Here is a 22,219-nt window from a genome sequence, read left to right as displayed (position 1 = left end):
GCATCACCGACGCGATGGACATGAGTTTGAGTAGGCTCTGGGAGTTGGTGAGGAACAGGAAAGCCTGGCATGCTATAGTCCATAGGGTTGCAAAGAGTCAGACAGGACTGAGCCACGGAAATGACTGACTGACTGAAAACAAAACAAAAAGCAAAAGCTCCCTTTACTCTTCCTCATTCCACTCCCTACCCAGGGATAACCACTGATGTCGGCTGGGGGAAATGGCATATATTTTCAAATCTTTTTATACATTTATTTATACGTAAATACAAATATAGCTCACTTCTCCTACACAAATGGTAACACACTGATTATGCTATCCATTTTTGGTTTTGTTTTTCTAATTCTGCACCTAACGATTAACAATAAATCTTTGAATCATTCCATATTAGTACCTACAGACTTATAGTTTTAAAAAGCTTTGTGGTATTCCATACTCTTATTTGTCTTCTTTTCTATTGTGTCTAACCTTTTAGGACCTCATTAACCCCATCAATTAATATCTTTAAACATCCATCTCTGTACAAATTTTCAATATTCACCTGTGGAATAAATTATTAGATACTGGATCAATGGGTCTATGCATTTTCAGTTTTGATAACTCTGCCTAAAATTCTGCTATCCATTGAGGTTCCAGCAATTTTATACAGCAACAAGGTATAGGAAGGACTTATATTCTAATCCTTGATTCCCTGGTGGCTCAGACAGTAAAGCGTCTGCCCACAATGCGGGAGACCCGGGTTTGACCCCTGGGTTGGGAAGATCCCCTGGAGAAGGAAATGGCAACCCACTCCAGTACTCTTGCCTAGAAAATTCCATGGATGGAGGAACCTGGTGGGCTGCAGTCCATGGGGTTGCAAAGAGTCGGACACGACTGAGCGACTTCACTCGCTCACTGGTCTGTTTAAGGAGTCTTCTATCACTAACATTATAATGTTTTAAATCCAATTCTCCGTTGCATGATTTTTCAACATTTATTTGCTCACGTGTCTATCAAGTGCCAGGCACTGTGCTAGGTGCTGGAATACAGCTATGAACAAGACTGAAGCAACCCTTGTGCTTATTGTACATGGGGTCCTTGGGTATCCTACAGGTATTTGAAACCACCAGATACTCGTTAAAAGTTTGCTGCAAGAGTTGGCGTCCAACCAAGGCAGGTGTCAAAAAGTGTTTTTAGGAGGTTAGAGAAATCAGTCAGTCACAAAAAGACAAATTCTGCATGAGTCCACCTAAAAGAGGTATCTAAAGTAGTCAAACTCTTAGAAAACAGAAGGGTGGCTGTCAAGGACTGGAGGGAGGAGATGAGGAGTTGTTTGACCGGTACACAGCTTCAGTTTTGCAAGATGAAAAACTTCTAGAGATCCACTGCACAGCAATATGCATAAAATTTTAACACTACTATGCAATACTGAACAACAACATGCAATACACATAAAAACGTAAATTTTGTTCAGCGTTTTTACCACTTTTTTTTTTTTAAGGTAAGATATGGACTTAGAAACATACTCCACAGAGTGTGGGACATCTCAGAAGGCCACAGGCCTTACCACAACTTTTTTTTTTTTTTTAACTATTTTTAGACACAAAAGATAGTAGGAGAGATGGCTAGGAGACAACTCCGCGTAGCCCCAAGACGTGGATGACAACGATACATGTTTTCAAAAAGTAAAAAAGCCACCAGTCAACACTTTCTTCTTACTTCTCCCACCCCTGAGCTGGATACAGGTGACCACAAAATCTTTTTTTTTTAACCACAAAATGTTAAAAAAGATGTTTCTATATTTTTTTCTCCTGACAGCAAAGGGCATAAGTATTCCTTCTGCTACCACTAACAGGGACTAAGCCAAACAAAGAACCCAAGAGTTTCCTATTTCTTCGTAAGGAGTGCCTTCTTCCAGAAGCAGAACTAGACGGGAAAGTTCTCCTGACGGGAGCATGAGAGTACCAAACGGGACTACGTTCTCCAGAATGCATTGCTCTTCCTGGGGCGCCGTAAATGAGGAAGGAACTCGCACTACTTTTGCGACAGGAATGGGCTGAGGGGGAGGACTACACATCCCAGGATGCAAAGCGCCAGAGCTCTAGTTAGAGCCTGGCTTGCTTGTAGCTTTCTCGTAACCGGCGTTCCCCGCCAAAGAGACGCGGGGGAGGACGGGAATGTTTAAGATTGGGAATCCCCGTGGTCTACCGGACGCTTGACACTTCGAAAGAGGAAGGAGAGTACTGGAAGGCTGTTTTTCACTCTAACTCAGAGTAGTTACCTCACAAGGTGGAGAGGGCTTAAGGGCCCCCTCCTTTATTTATTGTTTCTCAGAGGCTTTACCAGACCCCAATTGATCGAGGACCTCGAGGGCAGGTGGGAAGTCCGTGAAGCCCCAAATCGAAGTTATCTGCTTCTCCCCATTGGCCCTCGCCTCGAGCGCAGGCGCGAGAGCGCCGACTCCGGTCCCTGGGGACTGGTGAACGGCAATTGGCCAAAGCCCGCGAAGTAGGAGTCTGGATTGGTAGTTGCTAGCAGGAGCCTGGTTTCTTCCTTGACTTCTGCAAGTGATAGTGTGTGATTGGTTTAAATCCGCGGGCACCTGTCGGTGATTGGGCGGGAGCCACAGGGGGGGTGCGATCATTGGCTGGTGCTGGGTCCATCCCTCCTCGGGCGGGCAGCAAATGATGAAATGAGAACGGGGAGGGGAAAGGCCGCGACGTGAGCGCGCGACCTCCGGCGCCATTTTGTAGAGAAACAAGCGGAGTTAACCGAAGAGGGGGTCTAGGAAAGCCGGAGTCGGGGACCCAGGAGTTTCCTGTGTCCAGCGCCGCCGGAGCCGCTTGAGGTGTGGTGGGCTGGGGTCGGGTGCCGAGGCCGGCGGGCGGTGTCAGCTACGGAACGCGGGTGCCGGTGCGGGAAGGAACGGGGATGGTCCCGGGGCCACTGGGAGCGTTTCCCGGGGCTCCGAGGTGTGAGGGGCAGTCGGGACGGAGAAGTGGCGAGGCGAGAGAGGGCGGACTCTTTCCCCTCGGCCCGCGGAGTCTTAGGCTCCTGAAGAGAAGAGGGCTTGGTGAAAGCTCTACGAAACCGAGGGCAGGGCGCGGAATGAGACCCGGGATTGGCCCCCCCTTGCCCGGGCCTGGCGGCTCTGAGGGCGGCGTTGGCGGCACTTGGGGCGGCTGGGGCCTCGCTTCGCGCGGACTGCACCCTTTGCAGACTCCACGAGCTCCTCAACTGCCGGATGGGTGCTGCGGGCTTCGGCCTCGGAGGCCTAGCTCCAGGGCGGGGGGTGGGGGGAGTGGGGTGGGGGGCGAGGTGCCTGTGTTCGGAGTAGTTGCCGACTCCGGGTTCCTCTCGGTGGACCTGGAGCTGCCTGTCCCCTTCCCCCGCCCCCCAGCACGTTGTCAAACCCCGAGTGTTTCGGGTGTCCGCCGGTGGGAGGGGCGGGCGGGAGCGAGCACTTCCTCATTACTTCTTGCCACAGGTTTTGTTCCACTCGCGCGCCCGGGCGCTCAGTCAGTCTCCAAAGTCGGCCCCCACCCACCTGGCTCAGTGTCTGTCCTGTAGTAGCGGTGCTACTCGCCCAGGAGAAGTGCCCTCCTAGTGAGCTGAGCATTTGGGAGGCCTCAGTGAGAGATACTATGGGTCTCCAGGGGGGTTACATAAGGCCAAAAGCACAAATATTCTTTTTCAGTCCCACCCCCTCTGCAGATTTCACCCAACTGGGTTCCCACAGATGAGTACCCTTCCTAGGATTAAACTTTAATGCTTGATGTCTGTGGGTTTGGAGATGTGTTTAAAATAAACTTTGAGCAGAAAGCTTTTCCCTTTGAAGTCACTCAGACATCACATATTTTAGGACTCTTAAAAGCATTTATTTCCTGAAAGTATTAACTCTTAGTCTCCCTTTTTATTTCTCTGTAACTCAATTGCCTTGGGGAGTTTAACAGTTAATAATTGAGTGAGTATAGTTGATTACTTTTGGCGGAGAAAATTCTGAGTGTTTGCCTCGCAACAGTCCGTTTGATAGTAGGGATACACGGATGGAAAAATGATTGGACAAATACAAAATCAGGAAGTAGGTCAAACAGATTAAGAACAAACTTGTTTGTGTAGAAGTATTTGGGTTTAATATCCTCAGGTTGTCATGTCTATCCTTCCAGAGATTTGGCAGTGTAGTATTTTAGCTCTCAATAAGATATATGGTAACAGTTTAAATTATCCTGTTTTAGGACATTCCAAATTGTTACCTTGTCTAAGAAGAAAATGAGCCAATGATGCATAACGTAGGCATCTAGTTGTGCTTTGAAATGGTAGCATGCTAATAAAACTTGTTTGGAGAGTTGGTCCCTTTTCAACAAGTGAAGGGTCCCAATTCCTTCCGTGGAAACAAGGCAGAAATTTGACCATCAATAACAACGTCTTACCCTTTCTTGCCTAAGATTGTAATTTTAGCAGTTTTAAGGCACCCTTTTCTGGCATTATTGTGGAACAGAAATGAAATGCTTTTGGTTCCTAACTCAAATGGATCTCTGGCTTAGCCAGAGAGAAATATAGTCTCTTAGATTTCTGCTGGGGTTTTAAGTACTGGTCTCTTTAATATGGATCTTGTCTGCTAAGTACTGTAATCTCCTAACTTTGGGTTAAGTCATTAAAAAAAAAAAAAAAACTCGGAGGACAGAAGAGGAAATGCTTATTTCTTGACAACATGCTTAAAGACTAATAGCAAATTATCCTTGAGTGTTGCTTTTTCCAAGTATGTTTTTGGTTAGATCCTGATCTAGTTATGAGAAGTTTCTTTTTAACCAACTTAAGTTTATGAATTTATGAACTTGAATCTTTATTTCATTCTACCATGTAACAAATCTTTGTTACTCAATACTATGGAAGAGAATTTGTCTACAGTAAATTGGATGCCCAGATGTTTCAAGATACTTATTTTTGGCAAGATGTTTATGATTCTTGAACTAACAAAATTTAGAGAAGGCAATGGCACCCCACTCTTGCCTGGAGAATCCCATGGACGGAGGAGCCTGGTGGACTGCAGTCTATGGGGTCGCTAAGAGTCTGACACAACTGAGCGGCTTCACTTTCACTTTTCACTTTCATGTATTGTAGAAGGAAATGGCAACCCACTCCAGTGTTCTTCCCCAGAGAATCCCAGGGATGGGGGAGCCTGCTGGGCTGCCGTCTCTGGGGTCACACAGGGTCGGACACGACTGAAGCGACTTAGCAGCAGCAGCAGCAGTACCAGTCATAAACTTGGTATTTTTTTTTTTTTTTGGTAAGAGAGCAAAACTAACTTGTAAGTCATTTAAAAAATATTGGTCAAAGCATTTAACTGGCCCTCTGTCCAAACTGAACTTCCTGCTGGGAAGTTTCAAAATGGCATCCTACTGAGTCTTATTTTAAGACCTTATATAAAGAAAGATCCTGCAGTTCCTTTCCTATTTGCTTACAATTTTTAAGAAGCATATTTCAAAGCTAAAATGGGCTCAAAACCTTTGCATCCTTTATGTACACAATAGTTAATTTTAAGGTACTTTTCATTCATGTATTTGCAAGAATGTAGCAAAGCGAATAAAATTATTCATTGAAAAACTCATTTGAGAAGTCAGTAGATATGTAGACTTAATTTGAAATCCTGTGTTGAGATTTGAAGGAAATACAGCCTTTGGGAGTATGGAGTATAGGTTTGAGAAATGCATTTCTGGGAAAAAAAAAATGCATTTCTGCCTCTAGGCTAAATTAGAATGTTGAATGATATGTTGAAGTGTCTGCGGTGGAGGTGTAGGTTTTGTTCTTGTGGGTTTTTTTGTTTTTGTTTTGTGGTGGTGGACTAATTATATGAAATGTAAAGTGAAAGCATTATTTTGAAAGATATCATTTTATTGCTCTTAAGCTTCATATTAAGAGCTCAACACTTCCCCTTTTAGATAATTAGTTTGAAAGTTTGTCACCTTGGATTTAGAGCTCTTAGGTTTGAAATGCAGCGTTACTGTTAATTTTTTTGTGAACTCATAATCAGAGTCGTTCCTTCTTTGTTTCAGACCCTGTCATTTTTTCATTATCTTTCTAACTGATCTCCAGTATCTTTTATTGGATTTCTTTATTACATAAATAATACATGAAAATGTAAATGATTCCAGGAATACAGTTAGTTCTTTATATTAATGACAAATTGTCTACCAAGTCATTGGTTTGAATCTAGGCATTCTGTACTCAAGTTTTTCAGTACCTTGACCTATCACTGTGTAAGTATTGATCCCTCTGTACTCATAGCAACATGTTACTAATATGGTGTAGTTAAAAGATTGTTGCAGAGTGGTGCCCCTATTGTCTGGAGTGTCATCATCTGTAGTTAACAAAATATTACCATTCCAATTTGTATTCACATGTACCGTCTATAATCTTTTCCCTGATTTCCCTAAGCAAATTAATTTCTTCTTCCTCTTGGCTAGTTTCACTTACCTGTACCATATATTGATTTGTAAGTTTTCTATCCTACTTTGTAGTAGGTAAGGAGTCTCTCATTCTCCAAACACATACAGTTGTCCTGAGTTGTAATTGAATAATGCTTCCATTTGTTACACTTGGGTAGATTTATAGAACACGGAACACGGCGTTCTTGGAAAACCATACACCCTGGTTTTTGTTCTTTGAGGGCACAGGCTGTTTCTCTTCAAGCTATATATACTTACAATTCAGTTGACATCTTTTGGAAAGTTAAACTTTGAAATCTAGTCATACAGAATTAATGGTATGTTTAGAAAATTGAAGCCCAGGAAATTGAAGTGACTTCCTTAGATTAGTGTTAGACCAGGTTTTCCTACTCTAGCCTACTGTTGGTTCTGTCTTGCCATACTGCTAAAGTACAAGGAAGACTTTGATCGTTCATCAAAAAGGTGAGGATAATCTATGATCAACCACTAATTTTTGGAGGACAAGATACAAGATTTGAGTTTTTCATCTCTTCAGTGTGAAAAATATAAAACTCAAGTATGACAGAAAGATAGTCTTTTCTCTTACAGTTATTGAAAGTAGGCATTATTGAACTTAAGTGTAATAAACTTGCATTTCTTTTGAGGCCTTCAAAGGATGAGCGGCTTTAAAAAAATTTTTTTTTTACATAAATTTTTAAATGTTCTTCACTGTAAATTGAATTGTGACAGATATTTGAGTAAGTTTTCTCTTGGTGTGGTTAGAGTTTTAAGGTATAGCTCTAAGAAGAGTTCTCTAATTTTTTTAGCAGTCTTAAATATATGGCATAGCTTTGTAATTTTGCACATGTTACTGGGAAGATGCTTCTGAATATTTGGTTTCAGATCAAGAACTGATTATTTTCTGATTTTGGAGTAAGCATGCTTTTTGAGATCTTTTCACTTTTTCCATTTTTATAAATAAATTGTTTTTTGCTAACACTAACAGTTGTTTAAAGTATGCTGATATATATATTGGAGAAGGCAATGGCACCCCACTCCAGTACTCTTGCCTGGAAAATCCCATGGACAGAGGAGCCTGGTAGGCTGCAGTCCATGGGGTCGCTAAAAGTCGGACACGACTGAATGACTTCACTTTCACTTTTCTCTTTCATGCATTGGAGAAGGAAATGGCAACCCACTCCAGTATTCTTGCCTGGAGAATCCCAGGGATGGCGGAGCCTGGTGGGCTGCTGTCTGTGGGGTCGCAGAGTTGGACACGACTGTAGCGACTTGACATAGCATAGCATAGCATATGCTGATATATGGATTGTATTCTATTAAAAGTGTGAAGAGACTTTCCTGGTGGTCCAGTGGTTGAGACTTTATGCTTCTACTTCAGGAAGTGCTGGTTCAGTCTCTGGTTGGGAAACTAAGATCCCATGTGCTGTGTGGCCATAAAATAAATAAAATTGCGAAGCTATCCACACAAGGCTATTAAATGTTTTTTGAGTTAGTATTAAGGTTCCATTGCCTTGAGTAAAATTGGCATATTTGAAGTGACATAGTTATGAAGTAAGTCAGCTCTTGATCAATTTGTTTTTATCCTTGGCAGAGCTTTCATTTCAAACCAATTTATTACCTGTCGACTCTTATACCCTTGAATATTTCCTTATTCCTTGCCAGGTGGGTTCTAAGAAAGTTTTACACTAAATCTTTCTAAGCCTGGAAATACATAATTTGGGGGTGTCCACAATTTGAATTATTTATGCTGGTGCTCTTTGTTCTTTAGGTAATGAAGAGATATGTATACCATGTATGAATAGTCACTATTATGGCATGAGTATTTTAGGAATAATCCTCTTCCCTTTTCAAACAGTTATGCTAGAGGTTACAGCAGTTGAGATTGTCTGTCCAAAGGTAAAATTTAAAAATTCCTTGAAAGTATTTCATTTTGATTTTTGTCTTTTCCAATCAGTAAGCCCTCAAGGACTTTGGCAACTACAAAATGTTGGTATGATGAATTGCTTTAATATAACTGACCTAGTTTTGGGATATGTGTATAGCTTTTTAGAGTTCTTCTGTGTTTGGGTTTTAGTCACTAATTCTCTTAATGTGCTATTATCTACTTTGCTTTCTACCCTTGGCTCCCCTTTGGTTTATTCTCATCATCTAGAGTGATTCTTACAGTTTTAAAACTAAGGTCGTGTCTTCCGTTCAAACTGGCCATTGATTCTCCATCTGTCTTTAGTAAAAGCCAAAGAAAGTCCTTTCATCATTAGCCCTGCCCTGTACCTTCTCAAATATTCCACCTTCCCCCTGCCAACTTACTCTATCCCTCACTAAGTTTACTTCAGTTACAGTTGACCTCCATGTCTTTCATGTATCTCAGCCAATCCAAATAGCTTCCAGAATTGTATTTATGATAAAATGTAAAATTCTCAAATGGATTCTGCACATTCTAGAGAAGAGACCCACAAATTGAGTCCACTTACCTTCAGAAGGCATTTCTTCTTGGCTAGTAACAGAATGAATGTGTTGGGAGGTGGGTGTCCAGTAATTTTGTAGAAGGACTCACAGGACTTGGCATATGGCTCTACTCAGGGCTGTGATTTATTACAAGAATACAAAGCAAAATCAGGAAAGCAAACATGCTGAGTCCACCTGCCAATGCAGGATATGCAGATATCATCCCCGGATCAGGAATATTCCCTGGAGAAGGAAATGGTGACCCATTCCAGTATTCTTGCCTGGGAAATCCCATGGACAGAGGAGCCTGCCGGCGTACAGTCTTTGAGGTTGGAAAAGAGTCGGACACAACTTAGTGGTTAAACAACAGCCAAAGAAAACTAGGGCTTGTTCTCCCGTGCCTGAGCCTCTCCCAGTGGGAGTCACGCAGGACTCACTTAATTCCTCTAGCACTCGTGACAACACATGTGTATGAAATGTTGGCTGGCAAGGAAGCTCGTAGAGACTCAGTGTCTCGGTTGGTCATGAAGGCACCTTCTGCCTACCACATAGAAAAATTCCAGATTCCCAGAGGGAAAACAGCTGTTCAGTATAAGCCACTTTTTTGGGTACAGTTTAGGCACAGTGAGCCTCATTCTGGGAATGGGAATTCTCTCAAAATCCAAGTACTGACAACAGCAAAGAGCCAACCTGGCAAGTCTTCCTAAGGAGAAGCAGTCTCAGGCCTTCTCTGTTAAATTAACTCTTTTCTGCACAGGGAATGAGGTTCAGACCTCTGTAGATTGGGATTTCTGTATAGAGAATCTTGGAATATGCAATAAACTTTTATTGACCTTTTGTTTTTGAAAATTACTTTTTTTTTTTTTTCAGGGAAATTTTATTTTATTTTATTTTTACTCTAACAATTTTTAATTTTATTTTATTTTTAAACTTTACAATATTGTATTAGTTTTGCCAAATATCGAAATGAATCCGCCACAGGTATACATGTGTTCCCCATCCTGAACCCTCCTCCCTCCTCCCTTCCCATACCACCCCTCTGGGTCATCCCAGTGCACCAGCCCCAAGCATCCAGTATCGTGCATCGAACCTGGACTGGCGACTCGTTTCATACATGATAGTATACATGTTTCAATGCCATTCTCCCAAATCTTCCCACCCTCTCCCTCTCCCACAGAGTCCATAAGACTGTTCTATACATCAGTGTCTCTTTTGCTGTCTCGTACACAGGGTTATTGTTACCATCTTTCTAAATTCCATATATATGCGTTAGTATACTGTATTGGTGTTTTTCTTTCTGGCTTACTTCACTCTGTATAATAGGCTCCAGTTTCATCCACCTCATTAGAACTGATTCAAATGTATTCTTTTTAATGGCTGAGTAATACTCCATTGTGTATATGTACCACAGCTTTCTTTATCCATTCATCTGCTGATGGACATCTAGGTTGCTTCCATGTCCTGGCTATTACAGACAGTGCTGCGATGAGCATTGGGGTACATGTGTCTCTTTCCCTTCTGGTTTCCTCAGTGTGTATGCCCGGCAGTGGGATTGCTGGATCATAAGGCAGTTCTATTTCCAGTTTTTAAAGGAATCTCCACACTGTTCTCCATAGTGGCTGTACTAGTTTGCATTCCCACCAACAGTGTAAGAGGGTTCCCTTTTCTCCACATCCTCTCCAGCATTTATTGCTTGTAGACTTTTGGATCGAAGCCATTCTGACTGGCGTGAAATGGTACCTCATAGTGGTTTTGATTTGCATTTCTCTGATAATGAGTGATGTTGAGCATCTTTTCATGTGTTTGTTAGCCATCTGTATGTCTTCTTTGGAGAAATGTCTATTTAGTTCTTTGGCCCATTTTTTGATTGGGTCATTTATTTTTCTGGAGTTGAGCTGTAGGAGTTGCTTGTATATTTTTGAGATTAGTTGTTTGTCCGTTGCTTCATTTGCTATTATTTTCTCCCATTCTGAAGGCTGCCTTTTCACCTTGCTAATAGTTTCCTTTGTTGTGCAGAAGCTTTAAATTTTAATTAGGTCCCATTTGTTTATTTTTGCTTTTATTTCCAATATTCTGGGAGGTGGGTCATAGAGGATCCTGCTGTGCTGTATGTCGGAGAGTGTTTTGCCTATGTTCTCCAAAAGGTTAATTCCCATCTTAGCTTCCTTCGTCTGACTTTTCTTGTATGGTTACTGTTTGTATTCTTCTAGATAGTCTGCATATAAGGACATATACACACATGTAGCTTGCTTTTATCCCCTAATAGATATTTCCAGTCTTTCTAGGTAGCTCCTCTTTTTTTTTTAGTGTTACATAATATTCTATTTTTTGATTTGCTTAACCAGTGCCCTTTTGGTGGATCCCAGGCAGTTCTAAGTTTTTTAAAGAGTTGGTCATTTCCTGGGTGAAGAAGGAATCAATTAAAAGACAAAGTGCAGAGATAGGGGGGCTTAGGGGCCTAAAGCTCTTTTTTTTTTTTTAATGATGTATTATTATTTATCTGAAATTCAAATTTAGTTATCCTACTTTTTTACTTTTTGGCCATACTGTGCGGCATATGCTGAAGCTCTTATTTTTCATCACTTTCTTTAAGATTGGTGATACTTATATCAGGAAATGGCATTAAAACAATTAGATTCTTTAAAATACTTATTTGGAAGTTATAATACAAGTTGTGTTTTTTAAATCCTGTATCTCCTGCCCTATTATAACTGTGTCATAATTCTTCTACTTAGTAGCTGCAGGTTCAGCTATTTCTCTTTAAAGTTGGGATAATATCTTTCTCAACAAGTTACCAGGTTTAGATAAACTGACATAGTTGACCCTTGAACAATGTGAGAGTTGGGGCACCAACCCCATTGCAATAAACAACTAATGGGCAGCTTTACTGTTGGCTCTTTTTATCTGTAGGTTCAACCAACTTTGGATGTGGTACTGCAGTATGTATTTATTGAACAAAAATCCACATATAAGAGGACCCTCTCAATTCAAACCCTTGTTTAAGGGTCAGCTGTAGGTAAAATGCTTAGATTAATTCTAATTATTAAAGTATTTGTTGTGATTATGCTTCTGTAAGTTATCCTATTATGTACACAGTAATTATAACTAGAATTTTAATAAGTGAGCCAACATTTTGGATGAATGACTTGGAGCTGTACACAGTAAATTTAGAGTCCCTGCCTACTGGAGAAATATTAAACATCAGGATATATATTTTAAGTTAGGGCGGGTTTGATCCCTGGGTCGGGAAGATCCCCTGCAGAAGGAAATGGCAACTCCAGTATTCTTGCTGGGAAAATCCATTGCACAGAAGAGCCTGGCAGGCTACAGGACATGAAATCGAGAAGAGCTAGACTCAACTTAGCGACTGAACAACAACAAGGGTTTAGTTGATCATGAAGTGAGCTCTTTTAAGGAAACCAAAGTGAAAAGTGGGACATCGGGGAAAATTAGTATTGGTTGCTTCTGGATGCAAGAGTAGATACTTACTCTGATTTATATGGGCCATAGCACTTTACAGCTTTGTCCAGTATGGTAGCACTACCCACATGCGGCTTAGTGTGGCACAGGGGAACTTAGTTTCCCAACCAGGGGTTGAACTTGAGCCCCCTGCATTTGAAGTGCATAATTTTAACCAGTGGACTGCCAGGGAAGTCCTTAATTTTGCACTAAGATAAGTTAAAATTAAGTAATATTTTAGAAATTGAGCCTTTTGGTCACTAGTCACATTTCAGTAGCCACATGTTCGTAGCTGCCATATTGAACTGTGCAGTTGTAGAACATGTTGGGAATGAGAAAAGAAGGCTCAACTCAGCCTCTTTTAGTCAGAATGCTACTTTTAAAGACTTAGTAAAGAGAACAGACTTGTAGACACAGTCAGGAAAGGAGAGGGAGGGACAATTGAAAGAGTAACATTGAAACAAACCTTTGTTGTTCAGTCGTGTGGGATTGTCTGCCACCCCATGGACTGCTGCATGCCAGGCCTCCCTGTCCTCTGTCATCTCCTGGACCCTGCTCAAACTCATGTCCATTGAGTTGATGATGCCATCCGACCGTCTTGTCTTCTGTCGTCCCCTTCTTCTGCCTTCAGTCTTTCTTAGCATCAGGGTCTTTTCTAATGAGTCAGCTACCATATGTAAAATAACCAGTGGGAATTTGCCGAATGATGCTAACTGGTGCTCTGTGACAAACTGGAGGGGTGGGATGGGGGTTCAAGAGCGAGGGGACATATATGTATCTATGACTGATTAATGTTGATATATGGCAGAAACTAACACAATATTGTAAAGCAGTTATCCTCCAATTAAAAAAGCTTATCACAGGCAGAGCCTAATAAAAAAAAAAAGACTTAGAGAAGAATTTTCAAGGTCAGACTTTGGTATTAGTAGAGAATATCTGAGAATTCTGTGTGTTTTTAATAATGGAAGTTGGGGGTTCAGTAAACCTGATAGCCTTGGGCCTAGTCTGTTTGGCTTTTTTAGGGGGGCTTCTCAAAGTACCTATTGATACCATATTTAAACCTAGAGCAAGCAAGTTAGGTGATACTATGCAGGTTGCTGGCCTCTGCTATGAATAACCAAATTACCTTTACAAAGATGTCTCTGCTCTAGCCAAAAAAGGAATCAGTGGGAGGGACTTTCCTTATGTTACAACAACAGACTGTGTCAAGTTATACTTTTCTTAAACTAATCCCAGAGCTATTTGTAAAATCGGTGGTTTTGTAACTTTAAAATTCACAAAAACCCATCTCCAGAGTTTAAAATGCAGCATTCTGTTCTCTTTCCCCGAAGATTTTGACTCTTGGTGTAAGGTGATGTTTAGGAATCATCATTTTTGGCCATGCCATGCAGCTTGCATGATCTTAGTTCCCTGATTAGGGACTGAACCTGGGCCCACAGCAGTGAAATCTTGGAGTCCTAACCACTGGACTGCTAGGGAATTCCCAGGAATCAGCTTTTTAGAAAAGAATTTTATTTTTTTTTTGGCTGTGCTGTGTCTTCCTTGATGTGCGAGCTATTCTCTAGTTGTGGTGTGCAGTCTTTTCATTGTGATGGCTTCTCTTATTGTGGTGGCTTCTCTTCCGTGGAGCGTAGGCTCTGGGGGATGTGGGCTTCCGTTGTGGCACGTGGGCTCAGTAGTTGCAGTTCCCGGGCTTTAGAGCACAGGCTCAGTAGCTGTGGCAAATGGACTTACTTGTTTCTCAACATGTGGGATCTTTCCGAATCAGGGATGTCTCCTGCATTGGTAGGCAGATTCTTTACCACTGAGCCACCAGGGAAGCTCCAGGAATCAGCATTTTAAATACTGTTCCCCCCCCCCCCCCCACTCTTTATATACAATTGCCTTGTTGCAAGCATAGCAGTAAATTCTGTATTCTGCTAAGCCCCTTGAGGTCAGTGTTTATTTTTGTGTTTTCTGTAGCATCTAAAGTATGCACATGGTATATGGTTAGGCTCAACTGTGAATTAAAGGAAGGTACAGGCCATCTCTAGAAGATGATTCTTATGGTATAGTATAGTGGAGTAAACTGCAAAAGAATCATTTGACATTTTGTATAATCCTGATAAAATAAGGAATAATAATAGTGAAACTTTCCAATTAAAAATATTTTCAAAGTTTAATGAACTTGATCTTGTTTCTGTAGTAAGATTTATGTTAGTTTTATGCTTGAAAGAGCTACACATACTTTAATAATCCCCAAATTATTGACAGTCATCTTGAGCAAGAAGTTTCACTTTTACATAAATATATGATACATTCAGAGCATTTTTTTCAAGACATTCAAAAACTTTAAATTGAAGTGCTTAAAGATAAAGGCTTGTCCTTTTTATTTAGTACTGACTTTTAGAAAAATGTGAATGTATTTTGAGCCCAACATTAAAAATAATGATGTAAAAGTATAAAGATGTAACCTTAGTTTGAGAATTTGTGTGCATAGCAGCATTGCAACTGTCTTGAATGCCATTTGAACAGAGAAGACAAGAGATTTAAGGGTTTCAGTTGCTCCTGTCAGGAGCCAGTGACTCAGCTTTACCATATCATCACGGAGACCAGTCAGTCACAACTTCGTCTGCCTGTTTACCCTTCTTGGCATGTGGTATGTAAACTTCCCCAGCAGCTCCACCGAAAAGATTGACAGTTGCTTACTTTTCAGCTAGCTGTTAAAGGTGATGTTGAGGTGAAAGAGCATCATCTACTGTGCTTGTGATGGGTACCTTCTGTTGTTCCCATGAGGGCTTAGGAGATCCTTATCTCTGCTATACCTTCTACCCCTTAAAGATAAACCCTTTTGGGAAAGCTTTGGTATAGCTGAGAGATTCCCAGGAGGTGCAGTGGTAAAGAATCCACTTGCAAGTATAGATGGGGTTTCCATCCCTGGGTTGGGAAGATCCTCTGGAGGAGGAAATGGCAACCCACTCCAGTATTGCCTGGAAAATTCCATGGTCAGAGGAGCCTGTAGTCCACAAGGAGTCAAACACAACTGCGCTAGCTACTGGAGACAGAGCACTGGCTCAATAGTTGTGGCAAATGGACTTAATTGTTCCTTGACAGGTGGGATCTCCCCGATTCAGGGATTGAACCCATATCTTGTGCATCATTGGCAGGCAGATTCTTTACCACTGAGCTACCAGGGAAGCCCTAGGAATCAGCGTTTTGAGTACTGCAGATACACACACACACTATAGCTGAGGCCTAATTTTACAAATGGGGGGAAGCATATATGTTCAGTCACTTATTCAAGGTCATTTACCCTTTCGTTACATGTAGTTAATGGTCTTAATGGCTTTAAATTTTGAATTTTTAAAAATAATTGCTTAAACTTACCTTGAATTTTTTACTTTGTAAAAATTACCATATACTTATAAAAATTTAAATACAGCTTGAGTACAAAGTCAATTTTTGGAAATCTCATCATGTGCTGGTAATTCCTGCTTATAATTATGAAGGTAATACATGCCCCCATCCCCGGTTTTGTTAAGAAAAATTCTTTCACATGTACAGAAAAAAGAATAGTACAGTGAACAACCCTGTAACGTCTTCCTAGATTCAAGTTAACATTCTGCCATGTTTATTTTCTCTACATTTCTATATTTTTACTGAAGTATTTGATCATAAATGTTTCAGCATGCATCTCCTACAAATTAAGACTTTCTGGCATATGCATGTGTACATGATCAGTTGTGTCCGACTCTGCAACCCCATGGACTATATAGCTTGCCAGGCTCCTCTCTCCATGGGATTTTCTGGGTAAGAATACTGGAGTGTTTGCCATTTTCTTCTCTGGGATTTTCCTGACCCAGGGGTAGAACCCGCGTCCTGCGTTGCAGGCAAATGCTTTATTGCTGAGCCACTGGGGAAGCCCTGTATTATTGGTGATTCTTGCCTGAATTGGTTTTTATACTGGGCAGGGATATTAAAAAATGGCAACTTAATCTTTTATACTTTTAAAATTTGTTAGCCAGCACCTTTCTGTACGAGGTACATCTTGTCCTTCCTCTTTAAGGGTAATAATGGATTCAGGAATTCTCATTCACTGTGTTACGGTCATAGGCAATTTTTTTTTACCCTGTGATTTATTGGAAGGAACTTTTACCCATAGTAGCGTACTGCAATTACAGGTTAGAGAACACATTTTCATTTAATCTTATAACTATGTCAGAATGCTTAACTGTTTGGATTTTATTTTCATCTGCACACATGAAGAACTTAGAATTCATAGAAAGAAATTTGTGGCTGCCAAAAGTAAATTTGATCACCAGTGTGGATTCAGAAATGTGTGTTCCATGTTCTGTTCCCTCAAGCATTTCTAAGTGATGTGGCATTTGGGGTAAATTATAGAAACATTGTTCATAAGTCCCTTCTGGTGCTCAAATAGACCTAGCATTAGTAACAGTCCTTTTAATTGGCTCTTGTGTCTTTCTGACATTATCCCCCTGAAACTTGTGAGTGTTTCCCGTTTTTGTCACAGGATGATCCAAATTCACCTTGCGTCTTCCTTGTTTAAAAATCCTGGAATTAGTCATGTCTCCAAGGAATCTTGATTCTTCTTAGTATTTAGAAACCAAGATCCAGAAGTTAGATGAGTTCCTTGCTTCTGGGGTATCATTGTTTCTAGGGCTTTTAGAAAATTGAGACAGAATTGATACATAACATTGTAAGTTTAAGGTGTATAATATGTTGGTTTGATACATTTATAATGTAATATGATTGCCTTTGTAATGTTAGCTAATACATCTGTCAACATCATACAATTATTTCTTATGGTGAGAACAATTACTGTCTTAATAAATTTAATGTTTATTATACAGTTTTGTTGTCCATAATCACTGTACTGTGTATTAGATCCCTAGGACTTATTTGCTAGTTGCAAGTATGTACCTTTTAAACATACATTCCCTCACCCCCTGGGTAACCACCATTCCACTATGTTTTTTCAAGTTTGATTTTTTAACATTTTAACTTATTTTTTATTGAGTTATACTCAATAGTTACAGGCATACATCAAAATGATTTGAAATTTGCATATATTTCAAAATGATCACAAGTCTAAATGTTTATTATTACACATAGTTGTTAAATCTGTTTTTTCCCTTTTTTCCTGACTTCTCAGATTTATTCTATTAATCACTATAGTCAGCATGTTGTATATTACATCCCCAGGACTTAAACTTTATAACTGGAAGCTTGTACCTTTAACCACCTTCACATACTTAATGCATACACCTCTGGCAACCATCAGTCAGTTATCAGTTCTCTGTATAAGTTTGATGGTAGTTTTTTTTTTTTTTAAAGATTCCACATAGAAGGGAAGTCATAGTCTTTGACTTATCTCACTTAGCATAATGTTCTCAGACCCAACCACATTGGGACAAATGGCAGGATATTTTTCCCTCTCATGGCTGAAGAGAATTCCATTGTATACAGAGTTGACCCTTGAATGATATGGAATTAGGGGCATGAATTCCCATGTATAACTTTGTAGTTGGTGTCAGTATGTGCAGTTTGGCATCCAGCCACAGATCATACAGTGCCATAGTACATATTTAGCATAAAAACCTTTGTGAAACCTTCGTTTGGTGGACCCACTCAGTTCAAGCCTGTGTCTTTCAAGGATCCATTGTATGTACTGCATCTTCATATGTTCGTCCATTGACAAAAACTTACGTTATTTCCGTATTGGCTATTGTGAATAATGCTGCAGTAAATACAGGAGTACAAATATCTCTTTAATAACCTGTTTTCATTACTTTTGGATGTATATGCAAGTGGGATTGTTGGATTGTATGGTTGTTTTATTAATATCTTGAGGAACCTCTACGTTCTCCATAGTGGCTGAACAAGTTTATAATTCCAACAGCAGTATATAGGGCTTCTCTTTTCTCCACATCCTTGCTAACTCCTCTTGTCTTACTGTTGATAGCCATCCTTATAGATGTGGGATGATACCCTGGTTTTGATTTGCATTTCCCCCAAGGATTAGTGATGTTTAGCACTTTTAATGTTGGCTAGCTGTTTTGGTGTCTTCTTTGTCCACTTAGTTCCTTTGCTCATTTTAAAATCAGATTTGGGACTTAACCTGGTGGTCCAGTGGCTGAGACTCAGAGCTCCCAGTGCAGGGGTGGGGGGTTCAATCCATGGTTGGGAAACTAGATTTTAGATGATGCAACAAAGAATTCCCGCAGCTTAAATATTTTTTTTAAGTCATATTTGTTTTTCTTACTGAATTGTATGAGTTCTTTATAAACTTTGGATATTAACCTCTTGATACATGGTTTGCAAATATTTTCTCCCATTCTATAGGTTGTCTTTTCATTTTATTCTTTTGTTATACTGAAGCTTTTAAGTTTGTTGTGGCCTGATTTTGTTCTTTTTTATAATTGCCTTGGCTATTCAAGATCCTTTGGTTACATACAAATTTAGAATATTTTTTTCCTATGGAAAAGGCCATTGGAATTTTGATACTATGTTGAATTTATTGATCGCTTTGGGTTGCATGGACATTTTAACAGTGTTAAGTAACACTTTCCTTCCTGTATTTATTACTATTATTTTTCTGATGCTTGCTTTCAACAAAGTCTTGTAGTTTTTGTTGTTCACTCTAATATATTTTATTAGACTCAGGACATTTTTGTTTATTTGGCTGCACTAGGTCTTAGTGGCATGTGGGTCTTAGTGAAGACCTAGTAGCACTGGGTTCAGTTTGCAGCATGAGGGGCCTAGTTTCCTGACCAAGGATTGAACCTGGGCCCCCCTTTGTTGGGAGAATAGAGTCTTCAACCACTGGGTCACCATGGAAGTCCCAGAAATTTTTCAAATGAGTTCCTGTTGATACTTACATTTCAAATAAAATATTTCAGGTTTTTTAAACTTTTATCTTTTTTAAAAATACATTTTTTAATTGAAGGATAATTCCTTTATAGAATTTTGGTGTTTTCTGTCAAACTAAACTTTGGTCTTTACTACATTGATCTGCACTGATTCTGGATGCCTATTCATTTATTTGCTGTGTCCAGTAATATATAAATGTAGCTTAGAATTGCAGTAAAATATTACTGCTAAAAGTAAACCTGTTGAGTCAGATTTCTTTGATTTCTTTCTGTCCTTAAAAATATATCCCACTCTACATCAAGAATGTTCGGGATACTGTGTTAGTTGAAGTATTTGTTTTTACTGTGTTCTTTATTATCAGCTTGATACTCGGGTTCATTTATGCTTTTTGTTTTTTTCTTATTAAATATCAAAGATGTAAATAATGGTTCAGAAGTCAAAATCATATAAAAGGTATAATCAGTGAATTTTTGTTCTGATTCCTGTGTCTACTACCCACTTCTCACCCACTCCAGTGTAGGTAGCTTTTTATTAGTTAATGGCTGATCTATCCATGTATTTTTTGCAAAAAAAAAAAAAAAGCAACTGTGTTTATGTGTGCATATATACAAAGTAAAAAGTAGCATTTACAGAAATTAAAGCTTTAAACAAAGAGTAGAATACTTTGTACATTATCCGAGATGTTTGTTCTCCAGTCACCAACTCATGACCGTTCCTTTGCTAGGATAAATATTGCAGTGAATAATACTGTGTATATGTTATGTTACATGTGTGACGTGTATAGATTTCTTAGTGGACTTAAAAAAAATGGAATTTTAAATGAAAGCCTCTCTGTAATCTCTGTTAATCTATAGCTTGTTTTCTCTGCACATGTAAACATAGATGTGTTTATGTGATGGCATCATGCTATTCAGAGTATTGCAGCTTTTCACTCAGTGTCATGAATATTCTTTTATGTTAACACTTAAAGGATTAACTGTAAACCACAACTGCCTGGTATTCCTTAGATTGGATGTTCAGCAAATAATTTTTAATATTGTGTAGTGTTTTTCATTTAAAATGTGAAATAATTTTATATAAGTTGGACTTCTACGTACCATTTTATAAGCTTTTCTTCATTCTGCACTGTGTAGTGGATGTTTATAGCAAAACTACATTTTAAACTACATTTTAAATGTCTAGTTCACATGTAGGGTGGGATTCCATTGGATGTAGGTAGCTAATCCTTTTACTGCTATATATGTGTGTGTGTGTGTAAAAGATACTAGAGACAATATACATATATACTTTGAGCAATATATATACATATGTTCCAAAGAATAGCAAGAAGAGATAAGAAAGCCTTCCTCAGTGATCAATGCAAAGAAATAGAGGAAAACGACAAAATGGGAAAGACTAGGGATCTCTTCAAGAAAATCAGAGATACCAAGGGAACATTTCATGCAAAGATGGGCTCGATAAAGGGCAGAAATGGTATGGACCTAACACAAGCAGAAGATATTAAGAAGAGGTGGCAAGAATACACACAAGAACTGTACAAAAAAGAGCTTCATGACTCAGATAATCACCATGGTGTGATTACTCACCTAGAGCCAAACATCCTGGAATCTGAAGTCAAGTGGACCTTAGAAAGCATCACTACGAACAAAGCTAGTAGAGGTGATGGAATTCCAGTTGAGCTATTTCAAATCCTGAAAGATGATGCTGTGAAAGTGCTGCACTCAATATGCCAGCAAATTGGGAAAACTCAGCAGTGGCCACAGGACTGGAAAAGGTCAGTTTTCATTCCAATCCCAAAGAAAGGCAATGTCAAAATGCTCAAACTACCGCACAGTTGCACTCATCTCACATGCTAGCAAAGTAATGCTCAAAATTCTCCAAGCCAGGCTTCAGCAATATGTGAACTGCGAACTTCCAGATGTTCAAGCTGGTTTTAGAAAAGGCAGAGGAACCAGAGATCAAACTGCCAACATCTGCTGGATCATGGAAAAAGCAGGAGAGTTCCAGAAAAACATCTATTTCTGCTCTATTGACTATGCCAAAGCCTTTGACTGTGTGGATCACAATAAACTGGAAAATTCTTCAAGAGATGGGAATACCAGACCACCTGACCTGCCTCTTGAGAAACCTATATGCAGGTGAGGAAGCAACAGTTAGAACTGGACATGGAACAGCAGACTGGGTCCAAATAGGAAAAGGAGTACGTCAAGGCTGTATGCTGTCACCCTGCTTATTTAACTTCTATGCAGAGTACATCATGAGAAACGCTGGGCTGGAAGAAGCACAAGCTGGAATCAAGATTGCCGGGAGAAATATCAATAACCTCAGATATGCAGATGACACCACCCTTATGGCAGAAAGTGAAGAGGAACTAAAAAGCCTCTTGATGAAAGTGAAAGAGGAGAGTGAAAAAGTTGGCTTAAAGCTCAACATTCAGAAAACGAAGATCATGGCATCTGGTCCCATCACTTCATGGGAAATAGATGGGGAAACAGCGGAAACAGCGTCAGACTTTATTTTGCGGGGGAGAAAGGGGGCTCCAAAATCACTGCAGATGGTGATTGCAGCCATGAAATTAAAAGATGCTTACTCCTTGGAAGGAAAGTTATGACCAACCTAGATAGCATATTGAAAAGCAGAGACATTACTTTGCCAACAAAGGTCCGTTTAGTCAAGGCTATGGTTTTTCCTGTGGTCATGTATGGATGTGAGAGTTGGACTGTGAAGAAAGCTGAGCGCTGAAGAATTGATGCTTTTGAACTGTGGTGTTGGAGAAGACTCTTGAGAGTCCCTTGGACTGTAAGGAGATCCAACCAGTCCATCCTAAAGGAGATCAGTCCTGGATGTTCTTCGGAAGGAATGATGCTAAAGTTGAAACTCCAGTACTTTGGCCACCTCATGTGAAGAGTTGACTCATTGGAAAAGACCCTGATGCTGGGAGGGATTGGGGGCAGGAGGAGAAGGGGACGACAGAGGATGAGATGGATGGATGGCATCACTGACTCGATGGACGTAAGTT

General features: G+C 40.0%; 1 protein-coding gene across 15 annotated transcripts in view; it reads left to right on the top strand.

The window, feature by feature from the left end:
* The first annotated feature begins 2,740 nt into the window (after nucleotides 1-2,740).
* The window catches only part of CNOT1 (CCR4-NOT transcription complex subunit 1), an 82,921-nt gene continuing 63,442 nt past the window's right edge, over nucleotides 2,741-22,219 (top strand). For 14 of the 15 annotated variants that reach the window (XM_061387386.1, XM_061387389.1, XM_061387384.1 and 11 more), the window contains exon 1: nucleotides 2,741-2,828. The gene's annotated coding sequence lies outside the window, so the exon portion shown is untranslated. Of the gene's footprint in view, nucleotides 2,829-11,373; nucleotides 11,888-22,219 lie in introns of those variants that run through there. The other variant, XM_061387374.1, reaches the window with a different exon arrangement.

Source organism: Bos javanicus, chromosome 18, assembly GCF_032452875.1.
Source record: "Bos javanicus breed banteng chromosome 18, ARS-OSU_banteng_1.0, whole genome shotgun sequence".
Classification (NCBI taxonomy): Eukaryota; Metazoa; Chordata; class Mammalia; order Artiodactyla; family Bovidae; genus Bos; species Bos javanicus.
This window is presented reverse-complemented; position numbering and strand designations above follow the sequence as displayed.